The sequence below is a fragment of the Nycticebus coucang genome, chromosome 16, assembly GCF_027406575.1.
Source record: "Nycticebus coucang isolate mNycCou1 chromosome 16, mNycCou1.pri, whole genome shotgun sequence".
In the NCBI taxonomy this organism is placed as follows: domain Eukaryota; kingdom Metazoa; phylum Chordata; class Mammalia; order Primates; family Lorisidae; genus Nycticebus; species Nycticebus coucang.
This window is the reverse complement of record NC_069795.1, coordinates 81313687-81331686: the sequence shown is the minus strand read 5'-3', so window position 1 is coordinate 81331686 and position 18000 is coordinate 81313687. Positions and strand designations below refer to the sequence as shown.

Below are 18000 nucleotides of genomic sequence, written 5' to 3'. Positions count from 1 at the left end.
TCGTTTTATGTGATAGAAGATAAATATATATCTAGAAATGAACATGGATAATGATCAAGACAGAGATAGAATGAAGGTAGAGATAGAAAAATTCATTCAATCTTCCTAATAGCCAATAGCTTTAGAATACTAGTCTTGTGTCAAGCATGTACTAAGTATTATATTTTTCTGTGACTTCAGATTGTATTATAGAACTAGGATCAAAAAGACACAATAAAGAGAAGATAATTCTAATAATCATCTTCAGTGTATACTTTAAGCAATAAAGCCCCCACTATTAGAGATGTTTCAGCAAAGATTAGATTCTAATTTTAGCAAAAAAGAAGCACTGAAAATTCCATATAGCTTTGTTAACTGTCAATATAAATGAAGCCAGAGTGGGCATGGTGCTAGATGACACCATAGAACTGGTAGATTTGGAAGATTTCTCAATCCTATAAGCACAGTTTAAAACAAACAAACAAAAAATAGCTGACTGTTGTTGGGGCTGGGCTTGAAGAGTTGGCTTGAAGAAACTGATTTGCAGAGATAGGCACACAGATTCCAGTGAAATGGTCAAATAAATAATAGTACTCAAAGAGTTATATTTACTGCTACACAAGATGAAAGATGCCTCTTCGGGGAATGGTTTTTCTGAAACTTCATTTTCCGTTTTGGCCTACTGAATCAGTCTCTCAGAAGAGTTTGAAATGTGGCCAATTTCTTCCCTCTACATTTTTCATCTCAGACTTAGGCTGTACAACTCCATTTTAAATTTTCACAATTTATCTTAGCTAGTGGGGCCTTTACCTTTGTCTCTTCATTTTGTAAAGAATAAGACACCAAAAATATAGTCTGTTTGTAAACACAGATTTGAGAACAAGGACCAGAAAATGAACTTAAGAATTCTTAAGGAATGCGTTTTTACTATAATAATCTACTGCTCTATACTACACACTTCTATTTCAGATTACAATAATAATGTCAATCACTACGGGAACAATGAATTGGCAAAAACCATCGAATACTCTTAAGAATAAAAACCAGGCTCGGCACCTGTAGCTCCAAGGTTAGGGCATCGGCCACATACACCAAGGCTGGTGGGTTCAAACCCAGCCCAGGCCTGCCAAACAACAATGACAACCACAACAAAAAAATAGCCAGGCATTGTGATGGGTGTCTATAGTCCCAGCTACTTGGGAGGCTGAAGCAAGAGAATCACTTAAGCCCAAGGGTTGGAGGTTGCTGTGAGCTGTGACACACGGTATTCTACCAAGGGTGACATAGTAAGACTCTATCTCAAAAAAAGAAAGAATAAAAACCACACCCAGATAACACCAATATTAAAAATCAGATATTAGGGAGTGAGTGTCGTGGCTCAGTGGTTAGAGTGCTGGCCCTGCACACCAGGGGCGATGGGTCAGAGCCTTACCCTGGCCTGCTTAACAAAACTTAAAAAATAAATAAATAAATAAAAATCAGATGTTAAAAGAAAACACATGTAAACATTGAAATAAAATCCAGAAATCAATTTGCAACTGTCCCAATCACATATTAGCTCAGATATTAGTAGAGCACTCAAAACTAATATAATATTATACCAAGCTGGAGGCTAACTGACATTGGCAGATTTAATGGTAAAACAAATACCTCAAAATACAAAGAAAAGTTCCAACCAAATGAGGTGGTTTAACTCCGAAATCTACAGCACTCGTTTTACCTGATGGGTCAAGCTGGCATGGGTGGGGATTTGGAGGGAAGAATGGGGAACAGAGGTAAAGAAGGAAGTTTAAGAGAAAGGATGAACAGAAGTAAATGTGTTACTATCTTTTCACTTAAAATAGGTAAATAAGAAATTGTTCACATACCACACTGAGACATTTTCTATCTTGTGAAGTGTTTTGCCATTTATAAGGAGTAGGAAGGAAGGACTATATTTATTGGGTGTTCATTATTGATCTGTGTGTATTACCTCTTATTTTCTCTTTCTAAATCCTTCTAACACGAAGATCTAATGCCTTTAATTTAAAAATGACGAAGAGGAACTCAGAGAAATTAAGTAAATCACTCAAACTCAATCAGCAGCAGAAATGCAATTACAACCCAAGTCTGACCTCTTCCAAAAACTGGTTTTTACACAACACCAGGCTGTTGGACCACAGTGTGAGAAGCCTTTGGTGGTGGTGCACCCCTCTAGACCTCGAGGTGTTCAAGCAGAGACTGAATAGCTCTTTAGAGGGAACCAATCATCAAATGTTATTTTAGGCTAAATTATACAGAAAATTTTTTATCTATCTTAAAACTCTGTACTTCTCAGTATTTGGTTTAGAGCATTTCTTTTCCTTTAAAAAAAAATGTCATGAATTAAACTACACAAGCTTAACTAAATATAGGATATTTAAAATGGTAAAGCTTTTGAGAATGAAACCTTATCCAATTCCCTGATGGTAATACTGATTAACCCGCCCCCTGGCCTTGATTAACAGACTTAAGAACGCCTTAACAAACACAAAAAGTGATGATAAAATACTTGTCACACTGTCAGAATATAAAACCTGAATTAATAGCCACACTTCATGAAATAGGCTTCTATTATGAGTTTAGATGTGTTTATATGGCTAATGATGAAAAAAGTCAAACAAATTAAATGCAAAAAGCGGAAGAAACATACTGCCTCTTGATTGTCTGCTATTTTGGTATCTTAGAGATGATCTTCAAGAGATTCTATCACAATATGTAAAAACTAAGACTAACAAAGTATGTCTTCATCTATTGTCTATAAATATTCAACTTGGCTTCAAACTTCATTTAAAGCCTGTTTAAAACATTTACTTTTTTTTTTTTTTGTAGAGACAGAGTCTCACTTTATGGCCCTTGGTAGAGTGCCGTGGCGTCACACGGCTCACAGCAACCTCCAACTCCTGGGCTTAAGCGTGGGCTTAAGCGATTCTCTTGCCTCAGCCTCCCGAGTAGCTGGGACTACAGGCACCCGCCACAACGCCCAGCTATTTTTTTTTTTTGGTTGCAGTTCAGCCAGGGCCGGGTTTGAACCCGCCACCCTCGGTATATGGGGCCGGCGCCTTACCAACTGAGCCACAGGCGCCGCCCAAAACATTTACATTTTAAAACTGTAAGTTGAAATTTCCAACTGTGTATTAGGAAATAAGATACTCTGCTGCAAGGCACTAAAATGTGCATTCCTAAATAGATACATGTATTTCTAGATCATTAAATAGACCCAAGGTGCCATTTAAAGGTAAAAAGTCTTATAAATTATCTCACAATACATTTTTAATTGATCTAAAGAGAGAAAGCACATATAATATACACAAATTTTTTAAGAACTGACAGTAATAATTGAGAAACCCAAGCTCAGTAAGTAAAGTTCAATGCCAGTCCTAGAAAATACTAATCCTATTAGAAAAACTCATAGTCTCTTGTGGTCAGACACATCAGCAGTTACAGTGTAAGGCATGGCATCACAATGAGACCATGATTTGTACCAACCATTTCCACTACTTTTTCCATTTTTTTGCTGCAATACTAGAGTGTTAAAATTTTGTCTCGCTTCTCCAATTGGGAGGAAATTCGTATCTTTGTGCTACATTAAACAAATAAAAAATGAAATGAATAGGTATTGAATACATGAATACAAACGATTTTATTTACTTTTCAATCTATTAAAGCATGATTAAGTTGACTTTTAAATAAAATTAGTTTTGTAAGTAACTGCACTGTGGGGATATAACTCACAGGCCATACAGTTCACTCACTGGAAATATACGCTTCCCAAGTGTTGAGTACATCCACAGAGTTGTGAACCCATAATCCTGATTAATCCTAAAGCATTTTCAACACCCTAAAATGCAATGTACCCCATTTAGCCATGAACACCCAATTTCTCTCATCCCCATTCAGCACTATATAATCATTAACCTATTTTTTATCTCAGTAGTTCCCTATTCTGGACATTTCATATCAATGAAGTGGTGTACTATCTTTTGAGACTGGCTTTTTTCACATAGCACAGCGATTTCATGGTTCATACGTACTATAATATACACAATACCTCACTCCTTCATATTGCCAAATAATATTCTATTGTATAAACATACCTAACTTTATTTATCCATAACTCAGTTGATGGGCATTTGAGTTCTTTCAACTTTTTGGCTATAATGAATGATGCTGTTAGGAATATTCATTTAAAGGAGTTTTTGTATAGACACACACATCGTCATTTCTCCAGGGTATATACCTAACAGTGGAACTGTTAGGTCCTATACTATCTTTATGTTTACTATTTTGAGACACTGCCAGACTGTACTCCAAAATGCATGTACCATTCTATATTCCCACTAGCAGTATATAAGGGTTCTGATTTTTCATCTATATATGTTGCTATCTACCTTTTTTTAATACAGCCATTGCAGCGGGAAACAAGTGGCATCTCCGTTGCATTTCCTTGATGGCTAATGGTGTTGAGTATCTTTTCATGTGACCATTGACTGTACACAATGTGTGTGTGTGAAATACATCCATTCAGATCATTTGCATACTTTTTATTATTGAGTTCTAAGAATTCTTTGTATATTGTAGATATAAGTCCTTCATCAGATATGGGATTTTTCAAAATTTTCTCTTTCTTAATTTTCTTTTATTCTAGAATATTACAAGGGTACGCATGTTTGGTTACATTATTTGCTTTTGTACATTTTAAATCAAGGTTATAACAAAAATTTCACTTATTTAGTGAATTGACTTGTCACTTCTTGATTGTGATTTTGAAGCAAAAAACTTTTATATCATAATATAATACAACATCTATTTTTTCTTTTGTGGGTTGTGCTTTTGGTATCATTGTTCATGGGACCATTGCCTAATAATGCAGAGTCATATACATTTACCCCTCTGCTTCCTTCCAAGAGCTCTATAGTTTTAGCTCTTACATTTAGGTCTACTATTCATTTTGAGTTACTTTTTCATATGTGGTATGAAAAATTAGCCTTTAAAATAATTTTTGGGGCTAAATGCTATCAATCAGATTTTTTAAACTCTTAAAATAATGCCCAAGTCTATGATTCATTTTGAGTTATTTTTTCATATATAGTGTGAAAAATTAGCCTTTAAAAAATTTTTTTGGCAAAATGTTATCAGATTTTTTAAAGTCTTACAATAATGCCCAAGAGGGTTTTTATTGCAATAACTAAGAATATTCAAGGAAATCCCATAAGCACATTAATAATCAAGAAAGTATTTCAATAAGAAGTATACAAATTTTAAAAAATTAAACATCTTCTTTCTGGAGTCTATGCAAAATAAGCCAGAATGTAAAGATAACAAAAATATGGAACAGAAAGAAGTTCATGAGAGTTAATGAAAAATTTAAAATTTCGTGCCAAGACATACTATGTTTCTAGAGCCCTGTTTTCCTCTTTTATAGCACTTTTATTGTAGTATGAAAGCACAGTATTTGCCTTTCTCTTCCCTCATAATTAGAGAATCTATAACAGTACTGGACACAAGATAAGTCCATATATTTAAAATTGAATAGATGAACAAATGAAAATGGATGAATGTTAGAACTGGCACTCATCTGTGCCGAAAAAGTATGATAAAAGCGGTGGACAATCAGTAAGGTTTACAAATATTACAAACATTTGCTCCTGCAAACATTTTCACGGTTCCTCCCTTTACTGGGACACATGTTCCTAAGATCACTCTTTTCTTGGTTTGGTGCATGATACTCTGGCCATTTCCTCCTTAGGTTTTAGCTTAAGCATCATCTCCTAAAAGAAATTTTCATATCAAGTGTATCTCAATTGGTTTCTTCTATTATAAAAAATATATTTCTCTTTTTCAGGGTTCTAATCCCAAAGAGTAAACTTCATATTTATTTGTTTACATGTTGTCTTGGGCTCCCACTACATTGGAAATGTTTTTCGTTTTATTCCCAATGCCTGAGACAATGTGGCTCTACTCTAAATAAGTAGATAGTGGATGATTCGATAAGTGGGAGTGCAGGCGATCTGCCGGTCCTTGGATTTTCAGGAACAGTTACATCAAAACCACAGGCAAACAATCTGAACAAAGTCATTGCTGCGTCCTTCTCCACGGTGTCTTTCAGTTCCCTCATGACCTCTCTCAGTTCCCTGCAGAGAAAATCTTTTCCCATCTATTGAAATAGAATAATAAAAGTCGAAGAAGTAATGCTTACTCATCCTTGCCCGAGCTGTAGAAAAAAATTTTAGAGGAAATATCCAGCAATCTGCAATGAAATCTCAACAAGCCAAAAGCATCTGTCTCTAAATCCTAGGTGAGTTTTAATCTATTTGGAATAAAATTAGAATAAAATTAGAGGTCGTCTCTCCTCACCATAGTCTCTAGAGTTCACTATTTAGCTTCCTAATACAAGTTCATAAACTTATCAACCAATATTTATGGTGACTCAAAAAATTTATGCAATCTGATGAAGAGACTACATATGCATATCTAAGCTTCAATCTACTCACTTGTTCTTTCTTTTTTTTTTTTTTTAAATTGGTAAAGTTTACTTTTTTTTTTTTTTGCAGTTTTTGGCCGGGGCCAGGTTTGAACCTGCCACCTACAGTATATGGGGCACTCACTGAGCCACAGGTGCAGCCCATTGTTCTCTCTTTCTTGTCCTAAAGTCTTACTCTATGTACAGTTAAATTTTTAGTCTGGAGAGTAGGGCAACTGTCAGGTGTCTACACAGTATGCATTCTTTCCTTCTTTTTTTTTTTTTTTTTTTTGTAGAGACAGAGTCTCACTTTATGGCCCTGGGTAGAGTGCCGTGGCCTCACACAGCTCACAGCAGCCTCCAACTCCTGGGCTTAAGCGATTCTCTTGCCTCAGCCTCCCGAGCAGCTGGGACTACAGGCGCCCGCCACAACGCCCAGCTATTTTTTGCTTGCAGTTTGGCCGGGACCGGGTTTGAACCCGCCACCCTCGGTATATGGGGCTGGCGCCTTACGGACTGAGCCACAGGCGCCACCCCATGCATTCTTTCCTTCTTATTAACAAAGCTTTAATGCTTCAAAACTGAATCCTCGTGTCCACAAATGTATATATTGAAGCCTAATCCCCGGTGAGATGGTATTTGGAAATGGGGCCTTGGGAGTTAATTAAGCCATGAAATGGAGCATTCATAAATCAGATTCGTGTCCTTATAGGAAGGGACAAGAGAGAGCTTGCCTCCACCATGTGAGGACAGAGCAAGAAAAAGAGCCACTGTAAACCAGGAAGAGAGCCCTCACCAGAATCCAACCATGCTGGCAATCTGATTTTGGACTTAACAGCTTCCAGAATTGTGGAAAGTGAATGTCCGTTTTTTTTTTGTTGTTTTGTTTTGGAGACAGAGCCTCAAGCTGTCACTCTGGGTAGAGTGCTGTGGCATCACAGCTCACAGCAACCTCCAATTCCTGGGCTCCAGCGATTCTCTTGCCTCCGCCTCCCAAGTAGCTGGGACTATTGGCGCTCGCCACAATGCCCACCTATTTTTTGGTTGTAGCCGTCATTGTGGTTTGGCAGGCCCAGGCTAGATCCGAACCCGCTAGCTCAGATGTATGTGGCTGGCGCCTTAGCTGTTTGAGCCACAGGCGCCGAGCCTGAATGCCTGTTTTTTAACCTGCTTGATCCATAGCAATTTGTCATAGTACCCCAAAGTAACTGAGAACAATCCTGATTTTGATAGATATGGCAAAGTATATACCTTAAAATATTAAAAACAAAAATAAACAAAACCCCAGGTATTAGCTTACTCTCTTTCCACCTGGGGTGGCCACGTGACACAGTTCTATCCAATGATTCAGAAGTGGACATCTTCTGCAGCCTTTGGCAAAGCGGTAGCCTTCTGATAAAGGTACCCTGTGCCCCTTCCTCTGTGCCCCTCTAGGAAGTACACAAATTATCTGGGAACATAGAAGCCATCTTGTCCCAAGAGGAGAAAGTCAAATAAATATCAAAATCTTTAACCCCAATAGGCTTGTTGAGCCGATGAATGAACAGCCAAACTCAATTCCTAGCTGATCTAGGAAGGCAAACTTAAGAAATGTGTTATAACGAGTTGGTCTTGGGAAATAAAACCAGACCAGGGAATTTTCAAATTAGTGAGGTTTTCTGCCTCCACCGATATCTTATACGTATAAGACATAGAACTCATATGTAGGATCATGCACAGAGCATATCAAAATCCTAATCCAGGACTCTGGAGGGTCAAACAGGCATTACCGATAATTACACTAAGACATCAGGCATAAAATGCAACTGTTCCAGGTCAACCAGGACAAATAGTTACCACATAGGAGACTGAAATTCTCTGTGGATTCAAAACAAAGTTTTTCTTTCTAGTTGGACCTAATTGAAATACATGTCATTTACATTCCTATATATCAAATTTGTGGTCTATCGCTGTCTAGCTGTGTTCTTATTTGGTAACCTATCACAGTTCTTTTTCTCATTTTTTTGTTCCTTAATGTTCCTTTTTGCTATGGATCAGAAATGCTGTCTTCAAAGAGTCAACTTCTCCACAGAATTGGTTATAAAAATGACTCCCTTTTGCTTCTCTGTTTCACCACACCTCTATTCCATTCAAATTTCCATTGAAAATACACTAATTTTAGCTTTCCATTGATTGCTCATTATTTCTTTCCTTTCCCCTCTCCCTTATATCTATGAAAGCCCTGGACTAAAGACTTATTTTGTGTGATCTGCCTCCCTCCGAGTGAGTCACATAAGAAGGTATTTCCAAGAACGAAAGGCATCAGGAGTTGAAAAGCTGGTTCATGCATGGGGTTTGGGGGAAGGGGAGCAAAAATGATCGATCCTTACCTTTTGAGGATTGTCTTATTATAAACATGAATACTACTATATTTTTAAATTGGTTCTTGGGCCTCCCCAGGCCAGGGAAAGCCAAACTAATGGTATACCAGAAAGCCACAGCAAGATCCCACCTACTATCCAGAAGAAGCCACTGGGTAATGCCCTCGCAGAAACAACACAGACTACAGGGAGCTTCAGCTTTTTCAGAAGGCCTTACTACTCCGAAAATTGTTTCATTACTACTCTGAAAATGTTTTCATCTCTTTAACAGTTTACTGAATTAAAAAAAAAAATGCAACCCAAACTGATTTACACAAAAAGGGCAGCTATAGGCTCATGGAACTGAAAAACTTCAGAGGGTGGGCTGGTTTCAAGTTCATGTGCAAATTCAACGGATGTGAATGAGACCTAGTTGCTTCCTTGTTTGATTTGGATCTTCTGTCCCCTGAGTGTTGGAATCATTCTCAGAAAGAATCTTTGCTTGTGGTATTAAGATAGTTGAGGTCCTTTTAAACTCTCAGCTCCAAATCCAGTTTCAAAAAATAAAAAAAGGAAGCATCCTTCAACAGACAAAATCATGTCTTGTGCTGGAAGCTAAATGACCCTAATTAGGTAAGAAATAATCCCACAACCAATCCTCCATGGCCAGGGTGGCTAAAGATATTAGATTAGGAAAACCAGGAACTGCTGCTAAAACTAAGGGTGAGATTAACCCTACAAAAGCTTTATAAACTGAAGATGAGCAACTGATGGAGGGTACACTCGGCATCTTCTTTAATATATCTATTATTACTTTGTTTCTGCTTATGGCTGACACTGTGTGCTCACTACACACTATTAACCACACTAGGGTTTTACATGCATCTTTCTAGTCAATCTTTGCTTAGACTCTTATAATAATGTCCCCATTTTACGTGTAAGGACACTGAGTCCAGAAAATAAAGAAAATTTTCAATTTCATCACAAAGGAACTGAGTTACAGAGATATGATTCAAATATAGTTTCATTCCTAAAGCTTACATTTAAAAATACTAGTTAATACTGCCTGATTGATGACTAAAGGAACATAATCTAAAAGTTTTGGAACTATGAATACTTGTTGGCTTACTATGCTTAATGGCAACCTGGAAAGAGAAAAAGTAAAATTTGGCAACATTTTAAAATAATTACATGGAAAGTCCTCATTAGTACTGCTCTAAGAAGCAGAATCCTGTTCTAAGGAAAAATGTTACTAGAAACACATATGCTAATTTTCACAATCAAGGCCAGCCCTGGAGCTAACGTATTAACATTTTCCAGAAGTCAGAAACTCTTAGAATAAAACCAACATTACTTACTACTGCATACATCCTAATAAGGCAAAGATGGATGCTTACCATTACTCAATCCCTACTGAAAGTTTAACTAATGACCTGTTGATTCTTCCAGAAGAAAGGCAGTAAAATTCCAACAACATTGACAACAACAACAAATCCACTGCACGTTTACAAGCCACAACTGTGAGAGCCTTGGGCTGCATGGATTCCACAGCTGCTTTATTTTTTAGTTGGAAAAAATACTCTAGTCCAATTAGTACATAGAGGTGGGGGGAGAAATAAGCAAAATAAGTAATTTTTTTCTAGGTGCTATGGCCAAAAAGGACTCTAAGATAAAAGAAGAAATGACGCACAATTGAAGGAAATTATAAGTATATGAGAAGAAAAAGTTATGTAAATAACCTAAACTGAATATTTAAAAATCCACTTGGGGAAGAAGCCTCTGTGATTTGCCCTTTGCTGCGTATCTACGCAGGCATCATTAATTTCATTTGGCATTCACTTGGCATTAATGGCTGACGTTTTTGTTATCTCTCTCCCCCCAGCCACACACACACTCGCCTTATGTTAAAACTCTGAGTTTCATTTGGCATTGATGGCTAAAGTCTGTGTTTTCTCCTCTCTCAGTCTCTCTCTCTCCCTCTCTCTCTCTCCACTCTCCTCGTTTCAAAACTCCCGGGAGTTTCATTTGCAATTGATGACTAAAGTCTGTGTTCTCTTTCTCTCTCTCTCTGACTTTTCAGAAATACCATTTGCTGTCTCAAGAAACATCTAAAGTAAGCCTCAGATTTCACAACTTCCATGAGGAAATGAATTGATAGGGAAATTCAAATTCCAGAGTGGGTAACTACTTTGTACCTCTATTTGATTTTTTTTTTAATGCCATTTGTTTTCAGGATGAAAAGAAAATTTTCACTGGTAGATGGACTGTAGTGACCAGGTAGCTTCCCAGGAAGATGTCCTGGCTAATCTTTTTTCCTCCCTCACCTTTTAAAAGCAGTACTTAGTAAAGAAAGGAAAACATGGCAACAGCAGCTTTTAAAACTACCACACAGCATCAGTCTCAACACCGAAGAGGCATGAACAGTTAAGATTCCCCTGGCAAACTTCAAGTTTCAATAGAACAGCCACAGCTTACTTAAAAGAGAACAAGTAACTGAATAGTAAAGCATGTAGGGTCAAATTATTATAATGGCCATTAAGTCAACCAATGAATTACGAACAGAATCAAACTGCACGATGTCGCCATCAAATGATGCAATAAAATTTTAACAGATGCTTTTACACGAGAATTAGAATTTCCACTGCTATGAGAGATAGTAATCTATATTAGGTAAGATACCTAACTTCAAGGAGTTTGTGTCTGATAGGACAAAGCAAACAAAGAAACAAAAGAAGAAAAGAGAAATAGATAGATGTCTTATCAAAGTGGATCATGTGTAAGTTATTTTTGACCGCAGAAATTAGAAAAAATTTTTATTGGGTCCTAAATGATGGAGAAATGTGAACATCTATGATGGTGGGGAAGTAAAAGAAATTGGACAGGTAAAATAAAAAGCACCTCCATGGCATAAAATAGTCTCACTAGTTGCCTGTCCCTTCTTCTTCCTCAGAGACCTCTCCATGTTTCTCAGTATGAAATCAATATCATCTCAGAATCTTGACATTATCTGCTCTGCCTAAAGCACCAGATTTAGGTGTGCTAAAATACTAAATGGTACCAAAGGACATGCGTCAGTCTAGCAATCTCTCTCTCATTTTTCTTGTTGTTACTGTCGTTGACACCTTTAAACAAAGCCATCACAAACAAGGTGATAGACTGCCCTGCCTTTCAAAGGATTATGCTTTCACGTTTGTAACAGAGTGGCACATCCTTAATTTCAACAACAAATAGGAGAAGCAATGCTGATTAAAGAACTGAGTATTGAACTAGAAGTTGCTTTTACTTAACCTTCCTCACCATACCGAGTGACCTCATTTTAGTCACTTAACCTGTTTCCGAAGGCCTTCCTTCTGTCACTCAGCAGTAATAATACCAGAGTCATCACAAGGCTCAAATGAAATCGTTTATATGAAAGTTTGGGGAACAAAAATGAGAAATACTCCACAATGGAAAGGTTTCATTACACACAGGCCAAGGACAGTACGGTATTATGAAAAGCTCATGGTTTTTGAAGTTAAGACCTAGATTTAAGCCCTGGTTTGGTTACTCACCAGGATGGGTTTATTGAAGTCAAGATTTTCTAAGCCTCAGATTTTCATCAACATCTGATAGTTCATTCCTATCCATCCTCATGAACTTGCTGAGAAAATGAAATACAAATCTAAAAATCCTTTAGAAACAAAAGCTAAGCAAAGTATAGTTGACTTCTGCCAGCACAGCCATTACTGATGGTACCTCTCTGACTACAGTTACCCCAAGACAACTTATAACATCACTTATTTACTAAAATATAATCACTCGAAGGAGTCACTTTATCACCAGTTTAGCTTCAAATATAATTTGTAAGGGTTAAGACATTGGTCAAATAAAAATCTGTGTTCATAAAATTTGATTTTAGTTTATCCCTCAGTGGAAAAAACTCCCATTAGTTCATAAACTAATTCAGATTAGGGTGACAATTGTTTTAAGTTTATAAAGTAAATAAATAATAGTGGTAGTTAAGAGAAAAGATAAACCTTTTAAAAAAGTTTTAATCAGGGCAGCGCCTGTGACTCAAAGGAGTAGGGTGCCAGCCCCATTTGCTGGAGGTGACGGGTTCAAACCCAGCCCTGGCCAAAAACTGCAAAAAAAAAAGAAGAAAGAAAAAAAGTTTTAATCATTGGGTGGCACCTGTGGCTCAAGGAGTAGGTCGCTGGCCCCATGTACTGGGGGTGGCAGGTTCAAGCCTGGCCCCGGCCAAAACCACACACAAAAAAAGTTTTAATCATTATTAATCACTGAAATGCCAGTGACAAGTGTGCTAAATTCATCAAACTATTCATTAAAAAAATGAAGAGTTTTTTTTATTCATTAAAAAAGACTGCCTAGTTACAAGCTCTGGACTTAAATTATATAAACTGTACTATTTTTAAGTGTTATTTTCCCCGATTCAGATATCAAGGCTCTCAAGATATCCAACCATTGAGTTATATTTTTATTTCCCAAATGCTGATGTGCCAGCTGTTACTCCCATAACTTTCTTTTCTTTCATCATTTCCTTCCTCTAAATTGGGGGAAGAAAAGTGATGAGAAGCAGAAGGGTAAGAGGGTGGAGTTGGAGGCAGGGTCAGAGGATAACATTCACAGAATTCATTGACTTCAACGTTGGACAAGCACGTATACACACAAAGAACTTAAATGTGCCCAAAAAGAGCGTTTGCCCTTGGCTTCCGGGAGGTATCTGTGTTTGGCTGAGGGGCTTGGGTAAATCATAGAGCAACAATGTGACTTGGTTGGGACTCTGGGTCACTCAGCATCAGGAGACGTGAAGACTGAGATCAACTACACGAGCAATCAAAGAATCCTGCTTAAAAAATGGACCCCAATGAAACCTCTTAGCACAGAAACTTCAGTGAGTTACCCAGTTGGCAATACTCCATGCCTATTAATTACACATTGGTAGCAAAAGAGGAACACATCCTGACTCTGCAGAGAGAAGAGTAAAAGCTCTGTGTTTGGTCCTTCTGCTAGACACTGCCCTATTTCCTTCTCCCCTGGGCTGATTTTAATATGTATCCTTTTCCTTACAATAAACTCCATAACCAGGAGAATAATAGTAACAGCTTTCAGTGAGTTCTGTGAGTCCCAGCACATCATCAAACCAGAGAACGATTCCGTGAACTCTCACACACACTTGTGGTTGGTGCCAGAAGTGAGGGTGGTTTGGGGGTTTGCGCCTTCTAACTTTGTGCTTGGCCCAAACTCCTTGTAAGAATTATGGCAGTAAGTGCAAACTCTAAGAAGATAAGAATCTTATCTATTTCATCCACTTTTATGAACTCAGTAGATAACATAGTACCTGGTATATGGTAGCGTTACAGGAAGTACATGTTGAATGAATATTAGGTTTATTGAGACTGACTTTGAGAACAAACCAGCATTTGTACCGTGAGTTGTAGGACCGCCATTAAAGCTTTGATTACATAGTTAATTGTCCAACTACTGTATTAAATATGTTCCATCCATTTGGGAATCAGCTATTCTTTAAAATTCAGTAAGTCTTTAGAGAGAAATCTTCACCAGGGAATGTGGTTGGGGAACTGTGTTGCCCAGATAGCAAAGATGAATATCATGTAGGTCCTGTCCACCAGCAAAATAAAATCCAACTGCTGTGATATTAAAGCAGAAATACCATCTAATTCTCATTTCAAAATGGATAATGGAGAATGGCCACATATCAGGCAACATTCGAGCTGAGCTTTAGGAAGATTATGGTTTATACGGCATATATATACCATATATGCCAACAGAAAAGGCAAATATAGCAGCATCAGGGATGACCATAGGAAACACTATTTTTATTTTGTATATATCCTATTACATATAACACTCCTTACAATAATTATATAAAATACTATGCCATCAATTTTCTAATCACAATTTGAAAATAATCTAGCTTTATAATTTTATACCAAATGATGCATATCTACAATTTTTTATTTATACCAAATGCAGTTCAAACTGCTTAAATATAAAAAGATACCAATGTGAGTTAATTTATGGAGAACAATGGAGAAAGGAGACTTGCTTGGGCTTTGCTCTGTCTATATAACCAGTTCTAACTTGAAATTTAATATTCTTCAATTATTTTCAAATTTTCAGCACAAGAGCCTGGAAAGTATAATAAAAAAAAATGTATATGGGCTAAGAATTCAGAATTTCATATCCATTGAAACTCAAGAGTAAAAGTGAAAGGGGAAGGCATTTTCATGGATACCAAGGCAAGTGAATTCACCATTCACAGACCCCTCTATACCCAAAATGATTAAAGGTTTAGTTTAGAAGTAAGACCACATTTGATACACATACACATGCAAACAAAAACTATATGCATAGAAATTATTCAAAAGATCAGTAAATTCAATGACTAGCTATAAAATAACTAATTGTGTATACGATTTTATTTTAAAGTGTAACTAATCAAATTGGTGAGGAAGGTTGCAGTATTTACTAGAAGAAAACATCCTAAGGGCCATGAGCTGTTTGGAAGGAAGACAGAAACACTAAAAATATTTAGCAAACTATGTAACTATTTAAAAAAGAATAACCAGTAAAGGAATAAAAATAAAGTTTAAATTAATAAGCCAGTAGAAGAATTTAAAAAAATAAAAAATTTTCAATAATGCAACAGAAATTTCAAAGAAAGAGAATCAAAAGTAGATTTTAAAAATACAAACTATTATGGTAAGAACAAATTCATATATACCAATAACCGCATCAAATATATACAGATTAAACTCACTTATGGAAACACAAATTTTTCAGAATGGATTTTAAAAACTATGACTCTGTGTTACCTAACACTCACATTCCTCCTGTCACCTAGTAAAAGAGGAAAAATCAAAGCCACAAAGGAATTCGTTCCTAGCTTATATAGGAATAGAGCCAAGGAACTGACTAGAAAAAAATGATACCTTTGTGAATTTCTCCTGCATTCCAAATCAGCTTCTTTAAGGCCTCTTGCATTTGCTCTAGCCTCTCTGCTCTCCCTCTACATACCCTAGACAAAGCCTTTATCGGTGTGCCAGCTACTGCTTTTCAAAGGACTTTCAGCCTTAATACTGTATCCCAAAGCACCTCAGGAAGGCCTAGATCAGCAGCAGGTGTTCAACTCGCCAGGCGAAAGCATCATGATTCTTCATTCGACCAAGTTTGATTTAAGAGGACAGAACTGAAAAGCTAGGTACCCCAAACAGGTAACTCAACTGGTCAGCCCCATACTAATAAAAGATCCTGCCAAAAAATTCTCTAAATCTTAAGAGTAAGAAGTTTCTTAACCCCTCCTACCAAGCTTCCTCCACCAGCTCTCAGCTTAACCTCACTCAATTCTAGGCAAGAAGGACAGAAACAGTGCATCTCCATAAAAGCTCCAGAGGATGAAACCAATGCCCAGCACAGACGCACATTCGCATACACACACACACACACACACAGAGGCATGTATGCACATGCGCGCGCACACACATACAGATGCACACACACAGAGACACACATGAGCGTGCACTCCTGCATGATTATTTCCAGCCTACAATACTGTTGTCAAACTTTGTGTGTTTTTCTTCTTCCTGGTCCTGTAGAAATCAACTCTAGTCCAAAGATCTGAATTCTACAGTTCTTATAGAATTACAACCTGAATTATGACAATTTAAATATAATGAATACAGTCTACCTTTAACTTCTTATTTAATGACTGTTTAAATCTTTAAAGTAACACTACCCTAAAATAAACTCCATGTTTTAACTTTTATTTAAAAGAAAGGGTTTTTTTTTCTGTAGGGCACCAGCCCCATATGCCGGAAGTGGTGGGTTCAAACCCAGCCCTGGCCAAAAACCGCAAAAAAAAAAAAAAAAAAAGTAACTATAATTATTCAAAACAACAGTTTGTTGCCTTTCTTTTGTATTTTAATTTCTACATTTAAAATGGGCTCACCATAATTGGATATTAAGAACTGTTACAACTATGACAGACTAAGAATGAAAGCCCAGTATTTTGACTAAAATTGTCTTTAAATATTATTTTGACCAGAAACTCTTGAAAAAAATGCATATGTACACATATGACATATAATTGTGTATTTAGATCAAAATATATTCAACAGTAAAATGGTAACTTTAAGAATTGTAATACAGGCCCGGCACAGTGGCTCACACCTATAATCCTAGCTCTCTGGGAGGCCGAGGTGGGTGGATTGCCTGAGCTCACTAGTTAGAGATCAGCCTGAGCAAGAGCGAGACCTCGTCTCTAAAAAAAATAGCTGGGCATTGTGACAGGCACCTGTAGTCCCAGCTGCTCAAGAGGCTGAGGCAAGAGAATCATTTGAGCTCAAGAGTTTGAGGTTGCCGTGAGCTATAACGCTACAGCACTCTACCGAGGGTGACAAAGTGAGACTCGGTCTCCAAAACAAACAACAAAAAAAATTCTAATACAAATGGCAGGTGTATTACTAATAAGAAAGAATAATGCACCTTTTGGGGCTAAGGGAATTCTTTTCCCTTTGCCCTCTGAAGGTTCACCAAAAATCAACTGACAAAAGGCAGATTGATAGGAATAAAGGCAGACAAACCTAACAACCTGCACAGGGGACAATGGGAGAATGATTTTCAGACCACGCAGTACAAAAGATTATATACCCTTCTCATATACCCTTCTGAGGGGAAAGGTAGATGGGAAACAATGTATGATTTGGGGAGGGCAGTAAATATTTTTAGAGGCACACAGAGCAGACAATGGTTTGTGACAATAGGCTATTCAGGTGTACTGACAGACTTCAGTCTTTCTTCAGAAGATATGAGCTCAGTTCATGAAAACTCAAGGAAGAGAGTCATTGTTTTCTTTTTTGACAGGTCCAAACTCTAGGCAAATAAGAGAACTCTATCCTGTGCTTTGGGACAGACAGAGGACTGAGAGGCAGGAGGGTGATGAGAAGGTCAGGGAGACCTGAAGCTTCTCCAGTTCAGAACATCAAAATGTCACATTTTGGGGTATCAGTTTCTGAGCCCCAATACATGAGAGATTTATATAATTGAATAATAAAAGAGCCTAATAAAACAGTCAATAACTAATTTAAAATCCAGTAGGCCTACACAAACTTCCTAAGTAACCTTGTATTATTTACTAAGATCATAGAAAGTAAGGGTGGAAATCAGCAGACATGATTTTTA

The 18000-nt window shown here is 37.2% G+C and overlaps 1 protein-coding gene across 3 annotated transcripts in view; it reads right to left on the bottom strand.

Moving 5' to 3' along the window:
- Positions 1–18000, bottom strand: part of FGF12 (fibroblast growth factor 12) — a 541519-nt gene that overhangs the window by 141832 nt on the left and 381687 nt on the right. The window lies entirely within an intron of this gene.